The following is a 27,551-nucleotide window of genomic DNA, read 5'->3' as shown; positions in this document are numbered from 1 at the left end:
TTTGTTAAGTTGAATATTTTTCTTGTGTGAGTTCTCTACTTACTGTGTGACCTGTCAATTTTTAGTTACTTATGCAGAATCGTTAAGCATTTTCTTCCCGTTTAAGCTTACCGTGTCATTCTTTCTATTTTCTTTTTTGCCTTATGCCCTTCAGTAATTTCACTGAGAAGATGTCCCAGTCACTTTTGAATGTTCACTTAGTGTATCATGCCAGTCAAAGTCAATATGAATCAGTCCACAGTACCAATATTCTCTTACTGACTGAAAGACAATACCTAGCCCTTGAGCAATGTGTTTGTTCTCACAGCTTGTATCTGAGATTTGTTAAAGTGCTGCGAAATGTGAAGTTCAGATTAAGTTCCTATAAATTTGTTCATTACTTATTAATGTAGCCAAGCAGTCAGGCACTAGTAACTCTGTCACTCCCATCTGTGTTCCACCTACACCTTCAGACTTGCAGGGTAGTGTTCCGTTGCCTCAAGTGTCCGAGGACACTCAGACTGCCTTGAGTGCACAGCCTATCCCTGCAGTGTCTGCTAGTTTGAGTAGTAGTTTCTCCACAGGGGATGCCTTGTCAGAAAACGATTACTTGAAACTAGTAATGCCATCTCTTGTTGATGTCACATGCAGTCTGCAGAAAGACGTCTCTGTTGCGGCTAGTGCTCTCACTAAAGTGTATGTTGTTGTTCCTAATGTTCCAGATGGTGATAATGTCCTAGTTGACAGTAATCAGTGCATTGTTAGAAGTTATTTCTCGAGTAACTTTCACATGTTAACGTTTGTAAGTGTAGTTTCTTTATAACCGATACCTTGTGTCACTGTGTGCGACTCAGATTGAATATCAACATTGTTGACTGTGTTCATTTATTTTCTCCTGTGCTTGCAGTTTGAGATAGTAGATTCGTTCTCCCTTGCTCATATTGCGTGTTATCGCGTTATTTTTTTCAACCGGGGGGAGTCATCCACTCCACCGAGTTTGTGCATTCCTCCAGTAAGAAAGAACAGATCCCATGTGGTCTGGTGTGATTCGATTCCTGCTCCAGAAAGATCTTATTCTGACTGTGAAGCCACCAGCACCCATTAGTGACTTTGTAACGAGCCAAGAATTACTGTATCGAACAGCCGAGTTGGGTACTCCAAGTAGAAGAGTTTACCAGTTAGTAATTCCACAGTCACTAGTGAACGTAGCTCTACAGCTAGTTCATGATGCACCAAGTGTTGCACACCCTGGTATGGATCGTTCTGTGAAACAAGCCAGAATGAAATACTTTTAGCCACGTATGGCAACTGACATTTCCGAGTATGTTAAGAAATGTAGTGTCTGTATGCAACATAAAGGGAATGTCAATGGTCCTAATCCTATCCAAGTGTACCCAACCACTAGCGAACCATGGGAAAGAGTTGCCCTTGATTTGTTAACCAATTTTAAATGTTCCCTCCAAGGCAACAAACATCTGTGTGTTATGGTAGACCATTTCACCAGATATTGTGAGTTAGTTCCTATTGCAGATAAGACTGCAGAGACAGTAGCTAGAGCGTTTAAAGAACGCATTATCTGCAGGCATACCACCCCTAAGTCCTTAGTAACAGATAATGGAGGTGAATTCTGTAATGAGATTCTTGAAAATTTGTGTACTTTATACAAGATCTCTAAATCCACCATTGTTCCTCATCATCCTGCCAGCAATGGGTTAGCCGAAAGAACCAATAAGAAAGTACTTCATGTCCTGAGAGCCACTATCAACCCCAATAGTGAAACTTGGGATGAAGTCATACCAGATGTCCAATGTGCCATTAATTCTGCTTACAATGCTTCAATAGGTGATACTCCACATTATGCATTGTATGGTGTAGACAAGCGTTTACCCTATGAGTTGTTATATTCCACTCCGAAACCTAATTACAACCCTGATGATTTCGTAGCAACTCGTACCAGCATGGCTCAAAGTGTTTTTAGAAGAATCCATGAAACACTTCATAAATCAACAGCAGAATTTACTAGAGTAACTAATAGCCATCCTAAGCCATCAAAAGTAAAAGTAGGTTCAAGAGTAATGCTGACAAATTTCAATAAAACATCCGAAATGCCTAAGCTCGATCAAAAGTTTGTCGGACCTTATCGAGTTGTAGAACATATCTCTGGTAATAAGTATAAGGTTAGAGAAATTAGTACTGGCAAGTACAAAGAATCGCATTTAGATCATATGAAATTAGTATGCGATGTTGATGATATTGCTACCCAGACTAATGTGACAGATGCTGAAAATCCTCTTGACTCTGTACCCTCTACCTCAAATACTCAGTCAGATAACCAACCTGAATGTCGTTACTCCTTGCGTACTCGACAAGTAATGAGAAACCCACAAGTATCTTTTGTAGATACTCGTTCAAGTCTCCCTCAGTCAAGGCATGTGTTAGCCATTGCAGAGGAATTCGATCCTCCCAGAGATGATAACCATTCTGCATATGTAAACCTCACCCTCGCAGAATTGGGTTTAAATGTACATAGTCTGTATAACTAGATGTCCGAGATGAAGTAAATTGTCAACTGTTTGTTATTAACTGATTAGTTTTTCAAAAAAAAAAATTTTTTTCGTATTCACGTTCCCTCCGTATTCTGAGAATTTGACAGTAATAGTCTGAGTGCACCAGATGCCTTTGCTGTTAATTTCACCTTGTATATACATATTTATTCTTCCTCAGAATCCGTAGAGTGCATGAATACAGATCAATCAATCAATTCCATCCATATTGTACAATGATTTGTTTTTATAGTTTGTAATGCATTACGTTAAAACTCATTACGTTAAAAGTGATTACGTTAACACCCATTACGTAAAACTCATTTTGTTGACATGCATTATGATACCATCCATTAGTTCTAAGTTATATATGAATTTGTTATTGTATAGAATCAGCCCAGAACCGCCTGCCTGTTCAGCCTATAAGATAGTAGTGTATGTCGAGATGACATACGTAACATGACCGAGCTGTCAGCATAGTTGCTGATCCCTGTGTTATATAGCATAGCATATAGTATCATCCATGTACTTTAGATAGGAGATCCCTTTTAGGCCTGTGACTGTTGTGTGACGTCACGGGATGCGCATGTGTACGTTCGTACCTCTGCCCCGCTCTCAGACGGCATGTAGACCTAGACAGGCTAAGACAGGCAGAGGCTGGGCTCTATCCTCATCATCTCAGTCTGACAATATCCTCATCCTCATACAAGGCTTCAGTTGCTGGCATCCTCATACAGGCCTTCAGGTGCTGGCATCCTCATACAGGGCTTCAGGTGCTGGCATCCTCATACAGGGCTTCAGGTGCTGGCATCCTCATACAGGGCTTCAGGTGCTGGCATCCTCATACAGGGCTTCAGTTGCTGGCATCCTCATACAGGCCTTCAGGTGCTGGCATCCTCATACAGGGCTTCAGGTGCTGGCATCCTCATACAGGGCTTCAGGTGCTGGCATCCTCATGAAGGGCTCCAGTGCTGCCATCCTCATTAAGAACTCCAGGTGCTGGCATCCTCGTGAAGGGCTCCAGGTGCTGGCATCCTCATACAGGCCTTCAGGTGCTGGCATCCTCATGAAGGGCTCCAGGTGCTGGCAACCTCGTGCAGGGCTCCAGGTGCTGGCACCTTCATGCAGGGCTCCAGTGCTGAAATCCTCGTGCAGGGCTCCAGGTGCTGGCATTCTCATGAAGAACTCCAGGTGCTGGCATCCTCGTGCAGGGCTCCAGGTGCTGGCATCCTTATGTTGGGCTCCAGTGCTGGCATCCTCATGTAGGTCTCCAGTGCTGGAATCCTCGCGCAGGGCTCCAGTGCTGGCATCGTCATGTAGGGCTCCAGTGCTGGCATCCTCATGTAGGGCTCCAGGTGCTGGCATCCTAATGCAGGCCTTCAGGTGCTGGCATCTTCATGCAGGGCTCCAGGTGCTGGCATCCTAATGCAGGGCTCCAGGTATTGGTACCGTCATGCAGGGCTCCAGGTACTGGCATCATCATGCAGGGCTCCAGGTGCTGACATCTTCATGCAGGGCTCCAGGTATTGGTACCGTCATGCAGGACTCCAGGTGCTGGCATCATCATGCAGGGCTCCAGGTTTTGGAACCGCCTTGCACGACTCCAGGTGCTGGCATCCTCATGCAGGGCTCCAGGTACTGGCATCGTCATGCAAGGCTCCAGGTGCTGGCATCATCATGCAGGGCTCCAGGTATTGGTACCGTCATGTAGGGCTCCGGGTGCTGGCATCTTCATGCAAGGCTCCAGATGCTGGCATCGTCATGCAGGGCTCCAGATGCTGGCATCGTCATGCAGGGCTCCAGATGCTGGCATCATCATGCAGGGCTCTAGGTATTGGTACCGTCATGCAGGGCTCCAGGTACTGGCATCATCATGCAGGGCTCCAGGTTTTGGAACCGTCATGCAGGGCACCAGGTATTGGTACCGTCATGCAGGGCTCCAGATGCTGGCATCCTCATGCAGGGCTCCAGGTACTGGCATCGTCATGCAAGGCTCCAGGTTCTGCCATCGTCATGCAGGGCTCCAGGTATTGGTACCGTCATGCAGGGCTCAAGGCACTGGCATCATCATGCAGGGCTCCAAGTGCTGGCATCATCATGCAGGGCTCCAGGTGCTGGCATCCTCGTGAAGGGCTCAAGGTGCTGGCATCCTCATGCAGGGCTCCAGGTGCTGGCATCCTCGTGAAAGGCTCCAGATGCTGGCATCCTCATGCAGGGCTTCAGGTGCTGGCATCGTCATGTAGGGCTCCAGGTGCTGGCATCCTTATGAAGGGCTCCAGGTGCTGGCATCCTCATGCAGGGCTCCAGGTGCTGGCATCCTCATGAAGGTCTCCAGGTGCTGGCATCCTCATGTCGGGCTGCAGTGCTGGCATAATCATGTAGGGCTCCAGTGCTGGCATCCTCGTGAAGGGCTCCAGGTGCTGGCATCGTCATGCAGGGCTCCAGGTACTGGCATCGTCATGCAGAGCTCCAGGTACTGGCATCGTCATGCTGGGCTTTAGATGCCGGCATCCTCGTGCAGGGCTCTAGGTGCTGGCATACTCATGCAGGGCTCCAGGTGCTGGCATCGTCATGTAGGGCTCCAGTGCTGGCATCGTCATGAACGGCTCCAGGTGCTGGCATCCTCATGCAGGGCTCCAGGTGCTGGCATCGTCATGAACGGCTCCTGGTGCTGGCATCCTCATGCAGGGCTCCAGGTGTTGGCATCGTCATGCAGGGCTCCAGGTGCTGGCATCCTCATGCAGGGCTCCAGGTGCTGGCATCGTCATGAACGGCTCCTGGTGCTGGCATCCTCATGTAGGGCTCCAGGTGTTGGCATCCTCATGCAGGCCTCCAGGTGCTGGCATCGTCTTGAAGGTCTGGCTAGCGAGTCGTGATCATGGACCGGGCCGAGGTGGCGTTAGCACCCTCCATGTATGCTCGAAATATACTCCAGGTATACTCGAAGTATACTTCAGGTACACTCGAAGTATACTCCAGATATACTCGAAGTATACTCCAGGTATACCTCACTTTTTGTACTTTAAAACAAATTCCTTATCAGTACGTATGTCTAGTCTTGTGTGTCTTAACAATATTTTGTTAGATATAAACTACCTTTTATGTTACAGAAAGAAAAAAGTTTTTTTGTGTGTGTGGTGGGTATACAATGCTCTTTGACTCACTATTACACACAAACCACACCACCGGTGGGGATAAATCCCGCGGTCAGAGTCATAAGATAAGATTCATTCAACTAGGTATATTTATATACCATAGGAAGGTTAGCATAGGCACCATTGTGACGGCAAATGTAAGTTTTTACAGAGAAATCTCTCGCCGGCGTGGCCGTGACGAACTCTAGCTAAGGTCCCCTCAAAGTCGTTATCATGGCTCCCGCCACGCTGGCGGGAGATTTGTCTGTAAAAACTTGCATTTGTGGTCACAGTGGTGCCTATGTTAAACTTCCTATGGTGTATAAGTATACCTAGTTGAATGAATCTTATTGTAACCAGCTAACCCGTCTGTCTGGAGTTTTATGACTCTGGTTATAGAACCAGTGGTATGGTTTGGAATGCTCTATGGTATTCCATGTGGTGAGTATACAAGAGTACCACTGCTACAATGGTCTACGGTATTCCCTGTGATGAATGTACTAAGACTTACATAGGAGAGACTGGGCGTGATCTCTAGATTCACCTTCAGCAACACAAAAATGCTGACGTGATGAACACCATCAACAATACTTGTATCTTCTGCTTCTATCAACTTTTCTGTACTTGACTGAAGAAGCCTACTGTGTAGGCGAAACGTTTCATAATAAAGATACCTAACTGTTGCATATGTGTCTTACCTAACAACCTGTCGGTATTTCATACCATTTTAATGTTCAATACTTGTGCCTTTCACCCGCATTATACACTCATACTTCATGAACTATGGGGCATTCACTCAGCCATAGAATATACATACATGCATTGAGTATACATGCACATATCAGTAGAGTATACATACATTCATGTATATGGTATACATACACTCATCCATGGAATTTAGTTGTGCATGGAATGTACGTTCATATATGTAGTATGCATTCACTCATCCATGGAATATACATGCATTCATGTATGTAGTATACATACACTTACGCATGAATATCATGTCATGCATGGAGTATATATACTTATCAGTGGAATATACATACACTCATGGTATAAACCTTGGTAATAAATACCGACAAGTTGGTTTAGAAAGACACGTAAGCAAACACTATAACATATTAGAAAACGTTTCGGTCTTGGGACCTTGATCACTTCTAACATGAGATTAAGACACATGTGCAACATTTGGGTATCTTTATTGTAGACGTTTCGCCATCCAGTGGCTTTATCAATACAAATTCTAGGACATAACTTGAAGACAGTAGAACTATGTTGAAGATTGAGACACTTATGCAGCATAGTGGCGACGTGTACTTAGCTCGAGTGGTGACGTGTACTTAGCTCAGTGGTGACGTGTACTTAGCTCAGTGGTGACGTGTACTTAGCTCTGTGAAGACCTGTTTGTGTGCTCTCTGTGAATCTGAACCAGGATGCCCTCTCTTGAGCAGCTTTACCAGCAGCTGAGAGAAGAACTCAGAGTTGCTAAACTGGAGATACGGCGATTAACGGAGGAGAACAAGAGGATTCGTAGTAATCCTCCTGTTGTGAGTCCCCAGGTTAAGAGGGGAGCTTGGTCAGTGGTCGGGCAACATGGAACCAAGCTGAAGATTAAGAAAACGGTTGGAGAGGCAGAAACAACGAGAAACCAGAAGACTGCCGTGGAAACTTCCAACTCATTCTCGGTGCTACCTGACGAATGTGAGTGTTCTACTGGGAATGCCACAACGAGCACCAAGGAAGCATTGGCAGACGTGAGGGAGACATCCCTAGAAACCCCAACGAAGACCATCGAGAACGTCATGACGAAAATTACAAGTGGTGTAATGCTACCTGGCGAATGTGAGTCGACTACTCGGAGCATCACTACGGACGACGCCAAGGAAGGTAAAAACATTGTTGTTGTTGGGGATAGCCAGATTAGGTACATGGATAGGGCATTCTGTTTGAAGGATAGGAGTAGGAGGCAGAGAGTATGTTTTCCTGGGGCTGGGATGAAGGATATTGTTAGCCGTCTGGATGACATCATGAGAGGTAATGGGAGCAATCCTATTATCTGTCTCAGTGCTGGAGGCAACGATGTTGGCAGACGTAGGAGTGAGGACCTGATTAGCAGGTATAGGTCAGCAATAGAGATAATTAGGAGGAAGGGTGGGAAACCTGTCATATGTGGCATTTTGCCAAGAAGAGGAGTTGGAAATGAATGGTTGTCCAGAGCAATTGGTGTCAATTGCTGGCTAGACAAATACTGTAAGGAAAATGCGGTAACATTCATTGACAACTGGGACCTCTTCTATGGCAGAAATGACATGTATGCCAGGGATGGGGTTCACTTATCTAGGTGTGGGGTGGGAGCACTGGCCAACGCAGTGGAGGGAGCTGTTATGTCTTTAAACTAGGAATAGTTAGTGGTATGGGTTTTGGCGGGAAAACTGTGAAGTCGCAGGGTAGTAACATGAGTACTAGGAGAATTAGTAATAGGCAAAATGAGGTGGATATTGGAAAGCCAGTGGCACTAATTGACAAGGACAGTAATAGGTTTAGTGGAATAATAGAAAGGAGCAGGAAGGGTAAAGAGAGAGGAGGGTCATTAAAAATTTATTACACAAATAGTCGCAGTGCTAGGAATAAGATGGACGAGTTGAGACTAGTTGCTAGTGCAGGTAACATAGATGTATTTGCCATTACTGAGACGTGGTTTAATTCAAAAAGTCTGGACATGCCTGCAGAATGTCACATTCAGGGTTTTAAATTGTTCCAAGTAGATAGAAGTATCGGGAAGGGGGGTGGGGTGGCATTGTATGTCCGAGATCGCTTGAACTGTTGCATAAAAACGGGTATTAAGTCTGAAGTAACACATACAGAGTCTGTTTGGATAGAATTTTCAGAGGGGCATGAAAAATTAATTTTAGGTGTGATATACCGTCCCCCAAATTTAGATAGGGACCAAGGGAGACTACTATGGGAGGAAATTGTTAGGGCCACAAGGCACGATAATGTAGTAATTCTAGGAGACTTTAACTTTAGTCATATTGATTGGAATTTCTTGACTGGGAATTTAGAATCATACGATTTCTTAGAAGTAGTTCAGGATTGTTTTTTGAAGCAGTTTGTGACAGAACCTACAAGGGGGAATAACCTGCTTGACTTAGTTCTGGCAAACAATGAATCCCTTGTTAATAATTTAGAAGTTTCAGAGGAACTGGGTGCTAGCGACCACAAATCAATTACATTTAGAATTGAATGGAAGTATGATAGTAGGGATAACTCAGTAACAGTCCCAGATTTTCGCTTAGCAGATTACGATGGGCTTAGAGAACACTTATCATCTGTTGACTGGGGTAACGAAGAGAGCTATCAATATGACAGTTTTCTGAACACAATACATGCTGCTCAAAGAACGTTTATCCCTTATAAGGAAATTAGATCAAATAGAAATGACCCAAAATGGGTGAATAATAGGCTGAAATATCTACTAGGGCATAAGAAAGGAATTTATAGGCGTATCAAAAGAGGCGAGGGTCATCTTATGAATCAGTATATTGACATTAAGAGGGACATTAAAAAGGGGATAAGAAAAGCTAAAAGGGACTATGAAATTAAAGTTGCTAGGGATTCTAAAACTAACCCAAAAAGTTTTTTCCAGGTCTATAGAACAAAAGTCAGAGATAAGATAGGTCCCCTTAAAAATAACTATGGGCATCTTACTGACAAAGAGAATGAAATGTGCTCGATTTTAAATAATTATTTTCTCTCGGTTTTTACACAGGAAGACACTAATAATATTCCGGTAATTAATTTTTACAGTGGATCAGAAGAAGATAAATTATGTAACATCACAGTCACTAGTGAAATGATACGCCTATAAATTCCTTTCGTATGCCCTAGTAGATATTATTCATCCATTTTGGGTCATTTCTATTTGATTTAATTTCTTTATACGGAATAAACGTTCTTTGAGCAGCATGTATAGTGTTCAGAAAATTGTCATATTGATAGCTCTCTTCGTTACCCCAGTCAACAGATGATAAGTGTTCTCTAAGCCCATCGTAATCTGCTAAGCGAAAATCTGGGACTGTTACTGAGTTATCCCTACTATCATACTTCCATTCAATGCTAAATGTAATTGATTTGTGGTCGCTAGCACCCAGTTCCTCTGAAACTTCTAAATTATTAACAAGGGATTCATTGTTTGCCAGAACTAAGTCAAGCAGGTTATTTCCCCTTGTAGGTTCTGTCACAAACTGCTTCAAAAAACAATCCTGAACTACTTCTAAGAAGTCGTATGATTCTAAATTCCCAGTCAAGAAATTCCAATCAATATGACTAAAGTTAAAATCTCCTAGAATTACTACATTATCGTGCCTTGTGGCCCTAACAATTTCCTCCCATAGCAGTCTCCCCTGGTCCCTATCTAAGTTTGGGGGACGGTATATCACACCTAAAATTAATTTTTCATGCCCCTCTGAAAATTCTATCCAAACAGACTCTGTATGTGTTACTTCAGACTTAATACCCGTTTTTATGCAACAATTCAAGCGATCTCGGACATACAATGCCACCCCACCCCCCTTCCCGACACTTTTATCTACTTGGAACACTTTAAAACCCTGAATGTGACATTCCACAAGCATGTCCCGACTTTTTTAATTAAACCACGTCTCAGTTAAGGCAAATACATCAATGTTACCTGCACTAGCAACTAGTCTCAACTCGTCCATCTTATTCCTAGCACTGCGACTATTTGTGTAATATATATTTAAAGACCCTCCTCTCTCTTTACCCTTCCTGCTCCTTTCTGTTATTCCACTAAACCTATTAATGTCCTTGTCAATTTGTGCCACTGGTTTTCCAATATCCACCTCATTTTGCCTATTACTAGTTCTCCTAGTACTCATATTACTACACTGCGACTTGACTGTTTTCCCGCCAAAACCCATACCACTAACTATTCCTAGTTTAAAGACCCAACAGCTCCCTCCACTGCAGTTGCCAGTGCTTCCACCCCAGACCTACATAAGTGAACCCCATCCCTGGCATACATGTCATTTCTGCCATAGAAGAGGTCTAAGTTGCCAATGAATGTTACCGCATTTTCCTTACAGTATTTGTCCAGCCAGTAATTGACACCAATTGCTCTGGACAACCATTCATTTCCAACTCCTCTCCTTGGCAAAATGCCACATATGACAGGTTTCCCACCCTTCCTCCTAATTATCTCTATAGCTGACCTATACCTGCTAATCAGGTCCTCACTCCTACGTCTGCCAACATCGTTGCCTCCAGCACTGAGACAGATAATAGGATTGCTCCCATTACCTCTCATGATGTCATCCAGACGGCTAACAATATCCTTCATCCCAGCCCCAGGAAAACACACTCTCTGTCTCCTACTCCTGTCCTTCAAGCAGAACGCCCTATCCATATACCTAACTTGGCTATCCCCAACAACAACAATATTCTTACCTTCCTTGGCGTCGTTCGTCGTGACGTTCCCAGTAGTCGACTCACATTTGTCGGGTAGCACTGAGAATGTATTAGATGTTTCCACAACAGTTTCCACGGCAGTCTCTTTCTTCTTCATCGTTTCTACCTTTCCATTCGTCTTCTTGATCGTCAACTTCGTTCCCTGCTGTCCAGCCACTGACCAGTTTCCTTTCTTGACCTGAGGACTCAAAACAGGAGGACTACTACGAATCTTCTTGTTTTCCTCGGTCAGTCGCCGAATCTCCATCTTCGCCATCCTCAATTCTTCCTTAAGCTGTTGGTAAAGTTGCTCGATGGGGGGCATCTTGCTTCAATTCGTAGAGAGCAGCAAACAGGTCTTCACAGAGCTAAGTACACGTCACCACTGAGCTAAGTACACGTCACCACTCACGTACCACTGCTTCCTCAACCACAATCACACATACCACCACCACCACTACTACAACTCCTATCACTACCAACACTACCACAGCTTTATGACTACACAACAGCTACACCACCACTGCTTCCGCCACCACTACCACCACCACCACCACCACCACCACTATCACAGTTACCACCACCACCAATACAACAATTGTCACCATCACCTTCACCACCACCACCACCACTACCGCCACCACTACAGCAATTACCACCACCACTACAACAATTACCACCACCACCACTTCAACAATTACCACCACACCACCACTACCACCACCACCACCTCCACCATCACAATTATCACTATCACCACCACCACATACACCATCCCAATTACCACTACCACCACCACCACCATCTCCACCATCACAATTACCACTATCACCATCACCAACTCCACCATCATAATTACCAGTATCACCACCACCAACTCCACCATCACAATTACCACTATCACCACCACCATTTCCACCATCATAATTACCAGTATCACCACCACCAACTCCACCATCACAATTACCACTATCACCACTACCACTCCACCATTATAATTACCACTATCACCACCACCACCTCCACCATCATAATTACCACTATCACCACCACCAACTCCACCATCATAATTACCAGTATCACCACCACCAACTCCACCATCATAATTACCACTATCACCACCACCAACTCCACCATCACAATTACCACTATCACCACCACCACCTCCACCATCATAATTACCACTATCACCACCACCACCTCCACCATCACAATTACCACTATCACCACCACCAACTCCACCATCACAATTACCACTATCACCACCACCAACTCCACCATCACAATTACCACTATCACCACCACCAACTCCACCATCACAATTACCACTATCACCACCACCAACTCCACCATCACAATTACCACTATCACCACCACCAACTCCACCATCACAATTACCACTATCACCACCACCAACTCCACCATCATAATTACCACTATCACCACCACCACCTCTCTTTTTTAGTAAATGTCTACAGGAGAAGGGGTAACTAGCCCATTGCTCCCGGCATTTTAGTCGCCTCATACGACACGCATGGCTTACGGAGGAAAGATTCTTTTCGACTTCCCCATGGACAATAGAAGAAATAAAGAAGAACAAGAGCTATTTAGAAAATGGAGAAAAATCTAGATGTACGTATATATATATATATATATATATATATACATACATATATATATATATATATACATACATATATATATACATATATATATATATATATACATATATATATATATATACATATATATATATATATATATATATATACATACATATATTATATTTTATTTTTTTTTATCATCACACTGGCCGATTCCCACCAAGGCAGGGTGGCCCGAAAAAGAAAAACTTTCACCATCATTCACTCCATCACTGTCTTGCCAGAAGGGTGCTTTACACTACAGTTTTTAAACTGCAACATTAACACCCCTCCTTCAGAGTGCAGGCACTGTACTTCCCATCTCCAGGACTCAAGTCCGGCCTGCCGGTTTCCCTGAACCCCTTCATAAATGTTACTTTGCTCACACTCCAACAGCACGTCAAGTATTAAAAACCATTTGTCTCCATTCACTCCTATCAAACACGCTCACGCATACCTGCTGGAAGTCCAAGCCCCTCGCACACAAAACCTCCTTTACCCCCTCTCTCCAACCTTTCCTAGGCCGACCCCTACCCCGCCTTCCTTCCACTACAGACTGATACACTCTTGAAGTCATTCTGTTTCGCTCCATTCTCTCTACATGTCCGATCCACCTCAACAACCCTTCCTCAGCCCTCTGGACAACAGTTTTGGTAATCCCGCACCTCCTCCTAACTTCCAAACTACGAATTCTCTGCGTTATATTCACACCACACATTGCCCTCAGACATGACATCTCCACTGCCTCCAGCCTTCTCCTCGCTGCAACATTCATCACCCATGCTTCACACCCATATAAGAGCGTTGGTAAAACTATACTCTCATACATTCCCCTCTTTGCCTCCAAGGACAAAGTTCTTTGTCTCCACAGACTCCTAAGTGCACCACTCACTCTTTTTCCCTCATCAATTCTATGATTCACCTCATCTTTCATAGACCCATCCGCTGACACTTCCACTCCCAAATATCTGAATACATTCACCTCCTCCATACACTCTCCCTCCAATCTGATATTCAATCTTTCATCACCTAATCTTTTTGTTATCCTCATAACCTTACTCTTTCCTGTATTCACCTTTAATTTTCTTCTTTTGCACACCCTACCAAATTCATCCACTAATCTCTGCAACTTCTCTTCAGAATCTCCCAAGAGCACAGTGTCATCAGCAAAGAGCAGCTGTGACAACTCCCACTTTGTGTGTGATTCTTTATCTTTTAACTCCACGCCTCTTGTCAAGACCCTCGCATTTACTTCTCTTACAACCCCATCTATAAATATATTAAACAACCACGGTGACATCACACATCCTTGTCTAAGGCCTACTTTTACTGGGAAAAAATTTCCCTCTTTCCTACATACTCTAACTTGAGCCTCACTATCCTCGTAAAAACTCTTCACTGCTTTCAGTAACCTACCTCCTACACCATACACTTGCAACATCTGCCACATTGCCCCCCTATCCACCCTGTCATACGCCTTTTCCAAATCCATAAATGCCACAAAGACCTCTTTAGCCTTATCTAAATACTGTTCACTTATATGTTTCACTGTAAACACCTGGTCCACACACCCTCTTCTTCTTCTTCTTCTTATGACCAGAGCTTTGGTAAGATGGGTAAGGAAGAAGGATGGGTAAGGATGGAAATATTGGAAAAGGGTGGGAGGGGGGGGGAGAGGTAAGATATAAAAGGTAAGTGGCCCAACCACTTTGGTGCAATTTAAAAAGTGTACGTGAATTGATAAGATATTCTTTAAGAGGTATAATACTAACCCATCAGAGTCACATAGATATAACAGATATATAACTACATGACTCTGAATTGGTAGTAATTATACAAGTTGCAATTGCTTTTTTTTTTTTTTTTTTTTTTTTTTTTTTTTTTTTTTTCGCGATTGCACAACGGATATTTATACGACAAGAAAGGCAATAATTTTCTGGCCAGTTTATAAGTTCGTGACAATAGCTTCTTAATGGTGGTGTCCAACAATAGTCAATAGCATAATTTTACATTAGAAAGTTATTTAAGATGTCTTCCTAATTGGGGGCGATAATTTTCTCAGTATACATAGAAGGGTTCTGGTGGTATCCAATCTTCTTCATCAGGTAAGTTACTCAAATCATGGGTCGAGGGTAATCATCTTTATGAATAAAACGACGAACCCTCTGTGGGAGAGTCATTCTTTGAGTCCTGTGAGGCGGAGTATTGATGGTCTAATCGGTGGTATTTATCGCTTGTATAGGATGTTCTCTATCTGGCATGTATAGTTCTTGCATTGTATAAAGTTGTTTCTTTTTTAGGGTGTCAAGGCGTACATTTATGGCAGTAATATCTTGTTGTGTGTGTAAATCTGCCATTTTAACTCTGTCTCTCCTCCTGGTATCGGTAATAAAGCGAAGAGCTCTATTCTGGACCCTTTGTAACCGTAGCATGTTTGTCTTTGTTGTTAATGACATTGGGACACAAGGGTATTCGAGTATAGGTCTTATTATCATTTTATACAGATGTTTTTTGACATGTTGAGGGGCTTGATTGAATCGAAAGAGTCTGCTAAGACCGACTTTGGCTGTGTTGATCTTTTTAGTTACATGAGATGTTGAGTGGAGCAGCCTGTCTATTTCATATCCCAAGATCTTGTTAGGGTTTCTAATGGCTACAGGTGTACCTCTGATGGAGATACCCCCTTTATCTTCGATGGTTGATGCAAAACATCCTATCGTGCTAACAAGGACCTTGTCAGGATTAGTCGTAATTCTCCATTTCTTCTCCCAATTAGATGTTCGACGAAGTTCAATATTCATTTTTTCTATGACTCTCTCATACTTGTATTTTCCTGTTACTGGAGTTGATGAGACGACATGAATAACATCATGTGCAAACTGTGTCACAATTGTGTCATTAAACTCTGGTTGAGGAAGGTCATTCACATAAATGTTAAACAGAAGTGGACTGAGACAAGAACCTTGTGGGACACCAGCTGTCGGTATAAAAGGTTCTGTCGACCTGCCATGAAAGGTGGGAATGATTTTTCTTTGAGTTAAGAAATTATAAATTACTCTGAGAAAAGTCCAGTTATGGTCTGGTAGGTCAATGAGTTTGTATATAAGGCCATCATGCCATAAGCTATCAAAAGCTTTATGAACATCTCTGGTGGCAATTAAGGCAAGATTGCCCTCCTGTTTTAGACTTGCTACAGTGTCAAAAATAACATTTATTGCATGATTGGTACCTCTATGTGTTCTAAAGCCAAATTGTTTTTCAGTAAACAAGTGATTAAACTCCATATAGTAGTTCAATCTGTTGGAAATGATCTTCTCAAGAACTTTTTCAGTAACTTCAAGTAAAGATATAGGTCTATAGTTCCCAGGTTGGTGGATGTCTTTATTGGGCTTAGCAAGAAAGATCATCCTAGCAGTCTTAAAAACAACTGGAAAATGTCCTGAGGCCAAGATGGCATTAAAGATATTTACCAAGGACTGTTTGCAATTTCTAGGTAGGTACTTTATTTGTTTCATTGTTATTCCAGAGAGGCCAGGGGCTCTATTTCTCATTCTTCCAATAACCTGACTTATCTCTAGTAATGTAATAGGTCTAGTAAGCGGGTGGGTATCTTCAAGAGTTGAAGTATCGATGGTAGGTAGTGGTTGTAGATCATCCAAGTTCTCATCTCTCCATTCATTTATTAACTGATAATGATTATTATTAAATTGACGACTGTTATTGTGGGAGAGAATTTTCTCCCATACATCACCCATCAAATTAGCCTGGTCCTGTGGATCGTCAAGTTTAATCTCAACATCTTCATCATCCTCATCAGTGAAGGTATGAACTAGGTAGTTAGGAGCCTTGTGCTTTGCCCCTACCTTTCCTAAAGCCTCCTTGTTCATCTGCTATCCTATTCTCCGTCTTACTCTTAATTCTTTCAATAATAACTCTACCATACACTTTACCAGGTATACTCAGCAGACTTATATATATACATATATATATATATATATATATATATATATATATATATATATATATATATATATATATATATATATATATATATATATATATATATATATATATATGTTAGGTAAGACACATATGCAACAGTTACCTAACTGTTGCATATGTGTCTTACCTAACAATCTGTCGGTATTTTATACCATTTTAATGTTCATATATATATATATATATATATATATATATATATATATATATATATATATATATATATATATATATATATATATATATATATATATATATATATATATATATATATATATATATATATATATATATATATATATATATATATATATATATGCATGTGCGTGTCTGTGAAGTGTGACCAAAGTGTAAGTAGGAGTAGCAAGATATCCCTGTTATCTAGCGTGTTTATGAGACAGAAAAAGAAACCAGCAATCCTACCATCATGCAATTAAGAGTAAGACGGAGAATAGGATAGCAGATGAACAAGGGTTTAGGAAAGGTAGGGGGTGTGTGGACCAGGTGTTTACAGTGAAACATATAAGTGAACAGTATTTAGATAAGGCTAAAGAGGTCTTTGTGGCATTTATGGATTTGGGAAAGGCGTATGACAGGGTGGATAGGGGGGCAATGTGGCAGATGTTGCAAGTGTATGGTGTAGGAGGTAGGTTACTGAAAGCAGTGAAGAGTTTTTACGAGGATAGTGAGGCTCAAGTTAGAGTATGTAGGAAAGAGGAAATTATTTCCCAGTAAAAGTAGGCCTTAGACAAGAATGTGTGATGTCACCGTGGTTGTTTAATATATTTATAGATGGGGTTGTAAGAGAAGTAAATGCGAGGGTCTTGACAAGAGACGTGGAGCTAAAAGATAAAGAATCACACACAAAGTGGGAGTTGTCACAGCTGCTCTTTGCTGATGACACTGTGCTCTTGGGAGATTCTGAAGAGAAGTTGCAATTACCACTATCACCACCACTAACTCCACCATCATAATTACCACTATCACCACCACCACCTCCACCATCATAATTACCACTATCACCACCACCACCTCCACCATCACAATTACCACTATCACCACCACCACCTCCACCATCATAATTACCACTATCACCACCACCACCTCCACCATCTCAATTACCACTATCACCACCACCACCACCTACAGCATCACAATTACCACTATCACCACCACCACCCCCACCATCACAATTACCACTATCACCACCACCACCTCCACCATCACAATTACCACTATCACCACCACCACCTCCACCATCACAATTACCACTATCACCACCACCACCACCTACAGCATCACAATTACCACTTTCACCACTACCACTTCCACCATCACAATTACCACTATCACCACCACCACCTCCACCATCACAATTACCACTATCACCACCACCGCCTCCACCATCACAATTACCACTATCACCACCACCACCACCACCTACAGCATCACAATTACCAATATCACCACCACCACCTCTACCATCACAACTACCACTATCACAACCATCACCTCCACCATCACAATTACCACTATCACCACCACCACCTCCACCATCACAACTACCACTATCACAACCATCACCTCCACCATCACAATTACCACTATCACCACCATCACCTCCACCATCACAATTACCACTATCACCACCACCACCTCCACCATCACAATTACCACTATCACCACCACCACCTCTACGATCACAATTACCACTATCACCACCACCACCTCCACCATCACAATTACCACTATCACCACCACCACCTCCACCATCACAATTACCACTATCACCACCACCACTTCAACGATCACAATTACCACTATCACCACCACCACCTCCACCATCACAATTACCACTATCACCACCACCACCACCTCCACCATCACAATTACCACTATCACCACCACCACCTCCACCATCACAATTACCACTATCACCACCACCACCTCCACCATCACAATTACCACTATCACCACCACCACCTCCACCATCACAATTACCACTATCACCACCACCACCTCCACCATCACAATTACCACTATCACCACCATCACCTCCACCATCATAATTACCACTATCACCACCTCCACCATCATAATTACCACTATTACCACCACCACCACCACCTCCACCATCACAATTACCACTATCACCACCACCACCTCCACCATCACAATTACCACTATCACCACCACCACCTCCACCATCACAATTACCACTATCACCACCACCACCTCCACCACCACAATTACCACTATCACCACCACCACCTCCACCATCACAATTACCACTATCACCACCACCACCTCCACCATCACAATTACCACTATCACCACCACCACCTCTACGATCACAATTACCACTATCACCACCACCACCTCCACCATCATAATTACCACTATTACCACCACCACCACCACCTCCACCATCACAATTACCACTATCACCGCCACCACCTCCACCATCACAATTACCACTATCACCACCACCACCTCCACCATCATAATTACCACAATCACCACCACCACCTCCACCATCATAATTACCACTATCACCACCACCACCTCCACCATCATAATTACCACTATTACCACCACCACCACCACCTCCACCATCACAATTACCACTATCACCACCACCACCTCCACCATCACAATTACCACTATCACCACCACCACCTCCACCATCACAATTACCACTATCACCACCACCACCTCTACGATCACAATTACCACTATCACCACCACCTCCACCATCACAATTACCACTATCACCACCACCACCTCCACCATCATAATTACCACTATCACCACCATCACCTGCACCATCATAATTACCACTATCACCACTGTCTTCGTGCCTGAGGCTAGATGTTGTTCCTTCTCATAAGAATCAACAACAAGGATCTCGCACTCATATTGACAACATTCAACACTGAGCTATAAAAGTTAAAGTTTGTTAATTTTGGAGAGAGCAATGTGTCCAGCAGTGTGTGAAATGTTGAGGTGGACATGACTGTACCATAACTAACTGATGTGTGGAGATGACTGTACCATCACTACTTGATGTGTGGAGATGACTGTACCATCACTAACTGATGTGTGGAGATGACTGTACCATCACTAACTGATGTGTGGAGATGACTGTACCATCACTACCTGATGTGTGGAGATGACTGTACCATCACTAACTGATGTGTGGAGATGACTGTACCATCACTAACTGATGTGTGGACATGACTGTACCATCACTAACTGATGTGTGGACATGACTGTACCATCACTAACTGATGTGTGGAGATGACTGTACCATCACTAACTGATGTGTGGAGATGACTGTACCATCACTAACTGATGTGTGGACATGACTGTACCATCACTAACTGATGTGTGGACATGACTGTACCATCACTAACTGATGTGTGGACATGACTGTACCATCACTAACTGATGTGTGGAGATGACTGTACCATCACTAACTGATGTGTGGAGATGACTGTACCATCACTAACTGATGTGTGGACATGACTGTACCATCACTAACTGATGTGTGGACATGACTGTACCATCACTAACTGATGTGTGGAGATGACTGTACCATCACTAACTGATGTGTGGAGATGACTGTACCATCACTAACTGATGTGTGGAGATGACTGTACCATCACTAACTGATGTGTGGAGATGACTGTAGCATCACTAACTGATGTGTGGAGATGACTGTACCATCACTAACTGATGTGTGGAGATGACTGTACCATCACTACCTGATGTGTGGAGATGACTGTACCATCACTACCTGATGTGTGGAGATGACTGTACCATCACTACCTGATTTAAGGAGATGACTGTACCATCACTAAATGATGTGTGGAGATGACTGTACCATCACTAACTGATGTGTGGAGATGACTGTACCATCACTACCTGATGTGTGGAGATGACTGTACCATCACTACCTGATGTGTGGAGATGACTGTACCATCACTACCTGATTTATGGAGATGACTGTACCATCACTAAATGATGTGTGGAGATGACTGTACCATCACTAACTGATGGGTGGAGATGACTGTGCCATCACTAACTGATGTGTGGAGATGACTGTACCATCACTACCTGATGTGTGGAGAAGACTGTACCATCAATACCTGATGTGTGGAGATGACTGTACCATCACTACCTGATGTGTAGAGATGACTGTACCATCACTACCTGATGTGTGGAGATGACTGTACCATCACTAACTGATGTGTGGAGATGACTGTACCATCACTACCTGATGTGTGGAGATGACTTTACCATCAGTAACTGATGTGTGGAGATGGCTGTACCATCACTAACTGATGTGTGGAGATGACTGTACCATCACTAACTGATGTGTGGAGATGACTGTACCATCACTAACTGATGTGTGGAGATGACTGTACCATCACTACCTGTTGTGTGGAGATGACTGTACCATCACTACCTGATGTGTGGAGATGACTGTGCCATCACTAACTGATGTGTGGAGATGACTGTGCCATCACTAACTGATGTGTGGAGATGACTGTACCATCACTACCTGATGTGTGGAGATGACTGTACCATCACTAACTGATGTGTGGAGATGACTGTACCATCACTAACTGATGTGTGGAGATGACTGTATCACAAACTGATGTGTGGAGATGACTGTGCCATCACTAACTGATGTGTGGAGATGACTGTACCATCACTACCTGATGTGTGGAGATGACTGTGCCATCACTAACTGATGTGTGGAGATGACTGTACCATCACTAACTGATGTGTGGAGATGACTGTGCCATCACTAACTGATGTGTGGAGATGACTGTACCATCACTACCTGATGTGTGGAGATGACTGTACCATCACTAACTGATGTGTGGAGATAACTGTAACATCACTACCTGATGTGTGGAGATGACTGTACCATAACTATCTGATGTGTGGAGATGACTGTACCATCACTACCTGATGTGTGGAAATGACTGTACCATCACTACCTGATGTGTGTAGATGACTGTAACATCACTACCTGATGTGTGGAGATGACTGTACCATCACTAATTGATGTGTGGAGATGACTGTGCCATCACTAACTGATGTGTGGAGATGACTGCACCATCACTACCTGATGTGTGGAGATGACTGTACCATCACTACCTGATGTGTGGAGATGACTGTACCATCAATACCTGATGTGTGGAGATGACTGTACCATCACTACCTTATTTGTGGAGATGCTTGTACCATCACTAACTGATGTGTGGAGATGACTGTACCATCACCACCTGATGTGTGGAGATGACTGTACCATCAATACCTGATGTGTGGAGATGACTGTACCATCACTACCTGATGTGTGGAGATGCTTGTACCATCACTAACTGATGTGTGGAGATGACTGTACCATCACTACCTGATGTGTGGAGATGCTTGTACCATCACTAACTGATGTGTGGAGATGACTGTACCATCACTAACTGATGTGTGGAGATGACTGTACCATCACTACCTGAAGTGTGGAGATGACTGTACCATCACTAACTGATGTGTGGAGATGACTGTACCATCACTAACTGATGTGTGGAGATGACTGTGCCATCACTAACTGATGTGTGGAGATGACTTTACCATCACTACCTGATGTGTGGAGATGACTGTACCATCACTAACTGATGTGTGGAGATGACTTTGCCATCACTACCTGATGTGTGGAGATGACTGTACCATCACTACCTGATGTGTGGAGATGACTGTACCATCACTACCTGATGTGTGGAGATGACTGTACCATCACTACCTGATGTGTGGAGATGACTGTGCCATCACTAACTGAAGGGTGGAGATGACTGTACCATCACTAACTGATGTGTGGAGATGACTGTACCATCACTACCTGATGTGTGGAGATGACTGTACCATCACTAACTGATGTGTGGAGATGACTGTACCATCACTAACTGATGTGTGGAGATGACTGTACCATCACTAACTGATGTGTGGAGATGACTGTGCCATCACTAACTGATGTGTGGAGATGACTGTACCATCACTAACTGATGTGTGGAGATGACTGTACCATCACTAATTGATGTGTGGAGATGACTGTACCATCACTAACTGATGTGTGGAGATGACTGTACCATCACTAATTGATGTGTGGAGATGACTGTACCATCACTAACTGATGTGTGGAGATGACTGTACCATCACTAACTGATGTGTGGAGATGACTGTACCATCACTAATTGATGTGTGGAGATGACTGTACCATCACTAACTGATGTGTGGAGATGACTGTACCATCACTAATTGATGTGTGGAGATGACTGTACCATCACTAATTGATGTGTGGAGATGACTGTACCATCACTAACTGATGTGTGGAGATGACTGTACCATCACTAACTGATGTGTGGAGATGACTGTACCATCACTACCTGATGTGTGGAGATGACTGTACCATCACTAACTGATGTGTGGAGATGACTGTACCATCACTACCTGATGTGTGGAGATGACTGTACCATCACTAATTGATGTGTGGAGATGACTGTACCATCACTAACTGATGTGTGGAGATGACTGTACCATCACTAACTGATGTGTGGAGATGACTGTACCATCACTAATTGATGTGTGGAGATGACTGTACCATCACTAACTGATGTGTGGAGATGACTGTACCATCACTAACTGATGTGTGGAGATGACTGTACCATCACTACCTGATGTGTGGAGATGACTGTACCATCACTAATTGATGTGTGGAGATGACTGTACCATCACTAACTGATGTGTGGAGATGACTGTACCATCACTAACTGATGAGTGGAGATGACTGTACCATCACTAACTGATGTGTGGAGATGACTGTACCATCACTACCTGATGTGTGGAGATGACTGTACCATCACTACCTGATGTGTGGAGATGACTGTACCATCACTAACTGATGTGTGGAGATGACTGTACCATCACTAACTGATGTGTGGAGATGACTGTACCATCACTACCTGATGTGTGGAGATGACTGTACCATCACTAATTGATGTGTGGAGATTACTGTACCATCACTAACTGATGTGTGGAGATGACTGTACCATCACTAATTGATGTGTGGAGATGACTGTACCATCACTAACTGATGTGTGGAGATGACTGTACCATCACTAACTGATGTGTGGAGATGACTGTACCATCACTAACTGATGTGTGGAGATGACTGTACCATCACTAACTGATGTGTGGAGATGACTGTACCATCACTAACTGATGTGTGGAGATGACTGTACCATCACTACCTGATGTGTGGAGATGACTGTACCATCACTAATTGATGTGTGGAGATGACTGTACCATCACTACCTGATGTGTGGAGATGACTGTACCATCACTAATTGATGTGTGGAGATGACTGTACCATCACTAACTGATGTGTGGAGATGACTGTACCATCACTAACTGATGTGTGGAGATGACTGTACCATCACTACCTGCAAGGTGAAAATTTGTTCCAACAGGCGAATATTCAATCTAGTTGGTGGTAGTGATGAGTCTCATTCTACTTCCTGTCTCTCATCAACCATGGGAAGTCTCATTCTACTTCCTGTCTCTCATCAACCATGGGGAGTCTCATTCTACTTCCTGTCTCTCATCAACCATGGTGAGTCTCATTCTACTTCCTGTCTCTCATCAACCATGGTGAGTCTCATTCTACTTCCTGTCTCTCATCAACCATGGTGAGTCTCATTCTACTTCCTCCAGTTCATCAGTCACTGGAGGTTTGGATGTGGGAACTGGAGTCGTCTGTGATAACATGATTTTCTCAAAGAATCTACACGAAGATGACTGTGCAACAGATGCCCTGAGTAGCTGCTCTTGGCCTGAGTGGCTGCGCATGCCCTGAGTGGCCGCGCATGCCCGGAGTGGCTGTGCATGCCGTGAGTGGTTGCACATGCCCTGAGTGGTTATGTAAGACCTGTGGCCCACTACCTTCTTCTCTCAGCAGCTACACATGGGTGGTGCTCTCAGCACTCCAGGAAGACAGCAGCGACCGTGAGACTCTAGGAATGACTGAGAGAACAGTGGTGTTGCACTTGGTGTTAGTGAAGCAGCAACGAAGGCTCAGAGATAGTGAGAGACACTGACGAGACTAGGAAGAGAACATTAGAATGAAGCAGCAGGCCTACTGGCCCATGCAAGGCAAGTCTTCTTTATAGAAACCATTCTCAACCAACCACTTGTCCAGCCTTTCTCAAAATCTTCCGAAGAATTAGCTTGAATACCTCAGGTAGTAATCAAACCCAGACCTTTTTACTCGTATATTTGTCCAGGGTGGGATATAGTGTTGGAGTGGTCAGTATTTTTGTTTAATAAATGTATGAAAGAGGGGAAGGTACCTAGGGATTGGCAGAGAGCATGTATAGTTCCTTTATATAAAGGGAAGGGAAACAAGAGATTGTAAAAATTATAGGGAATAAGTGTACTGAGTATACCAGGTAAAGTGTATGGTAGGGCTTTTATCAAAAGACTTAGAGGTAAAACAGAGATGAGGACTGCAGATGAGCAAGGAGGTTTTAGAGTGGGTAGGGGATGTGTAGATCAAGTGTTTGCATTGAAGCATAAATGTGAACAGTATTTAGATAAAGGTAGGGAAGTTTTCATTGCATTTATGGATTTAAAAAAGGCATATGATAGGGTGGATAGGGGAGCAATGTGGCAGATGTTGCAAGTATATGGAACAGGTAGTAAGTTACTAAATGCTGTAAAGAGTTTTTATGAGGATAGTGAGGCTCAGGTTAGGGTGTGTAAGAGAGAGGGAGACTACTTCCCAGTAAAAGTAGGTCTTAGACAGGGATGTGTAATGTTACCATGGTTGTTTAACAAATTTATAGATGGAATTGTAAAAGAAGTAAATGTTAGGGTGTTATGGAGAGGAGCAGATTAAATTATGGGGGATCAGTTACAAAATTGGAGTAGACACAGTTACTTTTTGCTGATAATACTGTGCTTTTGGGAGATTCTAAAGAAAAGTCGCAAAGATTAGTGGACGAGTTTGAGAGGGTGAGTAAAAATAGAAAATTGAAAGTGCACAGATAAGAATAAGGTGATTTAGATTAAAAAAAAAATGGATATCACATTGGAGGGAGGGAGTATGGAAGACGTGAATGTGTTCATATATTTGGGAGTTGACTTGTCAGCAGATGGGTTTATGAAGGATGAGGTTAACCATAGAACTGATGAAGGAGGAAAGGTGAGTGGTGCACTGAGGTATATGTGGAGACGAAGAACGTTATCCATGGAGGCAAAAAAGGAGAATGTACTAGAATATAGTGTACCAACGCTCTTATGGGTGTGAAGCATGGGTTGTAAATGCTGCAGTGAGGAGGAGGTTGGAGGCAGTGGAGATATTCTGTCTAAGGGCAATGTGTGGTGTAAATATTATGCAGAGAATTCGTAGTGTGGAAATTAGGACTAGTTGTGGAGTTACTAAAAGTATTAGTCAGAGGGCTGAAGAGGGTTTTTTGAGGTAGTTTGGTTATTTAGAGAGAATGGGACAAAGTTGAAGGACTTGGAGAGCGTGTAAATCTATAGGGGAAGGAAGGCAGGGTAGAAGTCTTCCTCGAAAAGGTTAGAGGGAGGGGGTAAAGGAGGTTTTGTGGGCGAGGGGCTTGGACTTCCGGCAAGCGTGCGTGAGTGTGTTAGATAGGAGTGAATGGAGATGAATGGTTTTTGGGACCTAACGAGCTGTTGGAGTGTGAGCAGGGTAATATTTAGTGAAGGGATTTAGGGAAACTGATTAGCCGGACTTGAGTCGTGGAAATGGGAAGTACAATGCCTGCACTTTAAAGGAGGGGTTTGGGATATTGGCAGTTTGGAGGAACATCTAGACTGTCGTATCTGAGCGCCTCTGCAAAGACAGTGATTATGTATGAGTGATGGTGAAAATGTTGAATAATGATGAAAGTTCTCTCTTTCTTTTGGGGTTTTTCTTTCTTTTTGGGTCACCCTGCCTCGGTGGAAAACGACCGACGGGTTAAAAAAATTCTCCAATCTCTTTAAAGGTTCCTAGGTTTTTAGCTTCTATTATCCTACTTGGTAGATTGTCCCATGCATCGACAACTTTGTTAGGAAAAAGGACACAAGTACAACTAATGTGACATTTTATTGTGTCAACATTTCGGTCTCCAGAAACTTTGTTAAGCCATTACAAAGTGAGATGTGAAGCATAATATAATCATTTTAGGTGGTAGTAGTTGCAATACTTGTGGCAGTAGTAGTGGTAGTAGTAGTGGTAGTAGTAGTAGCAGCTATGTGATGGCGGGGCTTATTGTTTTGAGGAGAATTTTTGCTAATACTTCAGAGATAATGAAGCTGCCTTTATTCTGTGCTAGAAATAGTGATTAATGATGATTCAAGACATTTACGGAAATTGGGTTCTTTGATCACTAGTCGGGCGTCGCTAAATTTCATGAGGTGGTTCATGGAATTCCGGTGTTGTACACAAGCGTTGTTCAAGTTATCGTTCCTAAATGCATTAATGTGTTCACTGAGACGTGTCTCGAGGTTTCTTCCTGTTACACCTACGTATATTCTGTCACAACCTCTACAGGGGATAGTATAAACCCCAGCGTTGATTGGTTCAATGTTCTTCAGTTTCTTCCTAGTCAGATCTTTTTTAAGGAAGTGCTGGATGCAATGGCGACTCTAGTGTTAGCTTGTGCGAGTACATTAGAGATATTCAATGCAACATGGCTGTAGGGAAGAAT

The sequence above is a fragment of the Cherax quadricarinatus genome, chromosome 4, assembly GCF_038502225.1.
Source record: "Cherax quadricarinatus isolate ZL_2023a chromosome 4, ASM3850222v1, whole genome shotgun sequence".
Lineage (NCBI taxonomy): Eukaryota > Metazoa > Arthropoda > Malacostraca > Decapoda > Parastacidae > Cherax > Cherax quadricarinatus.
This window is presented reverse-complemented; position numbering follows the sequence as displayed.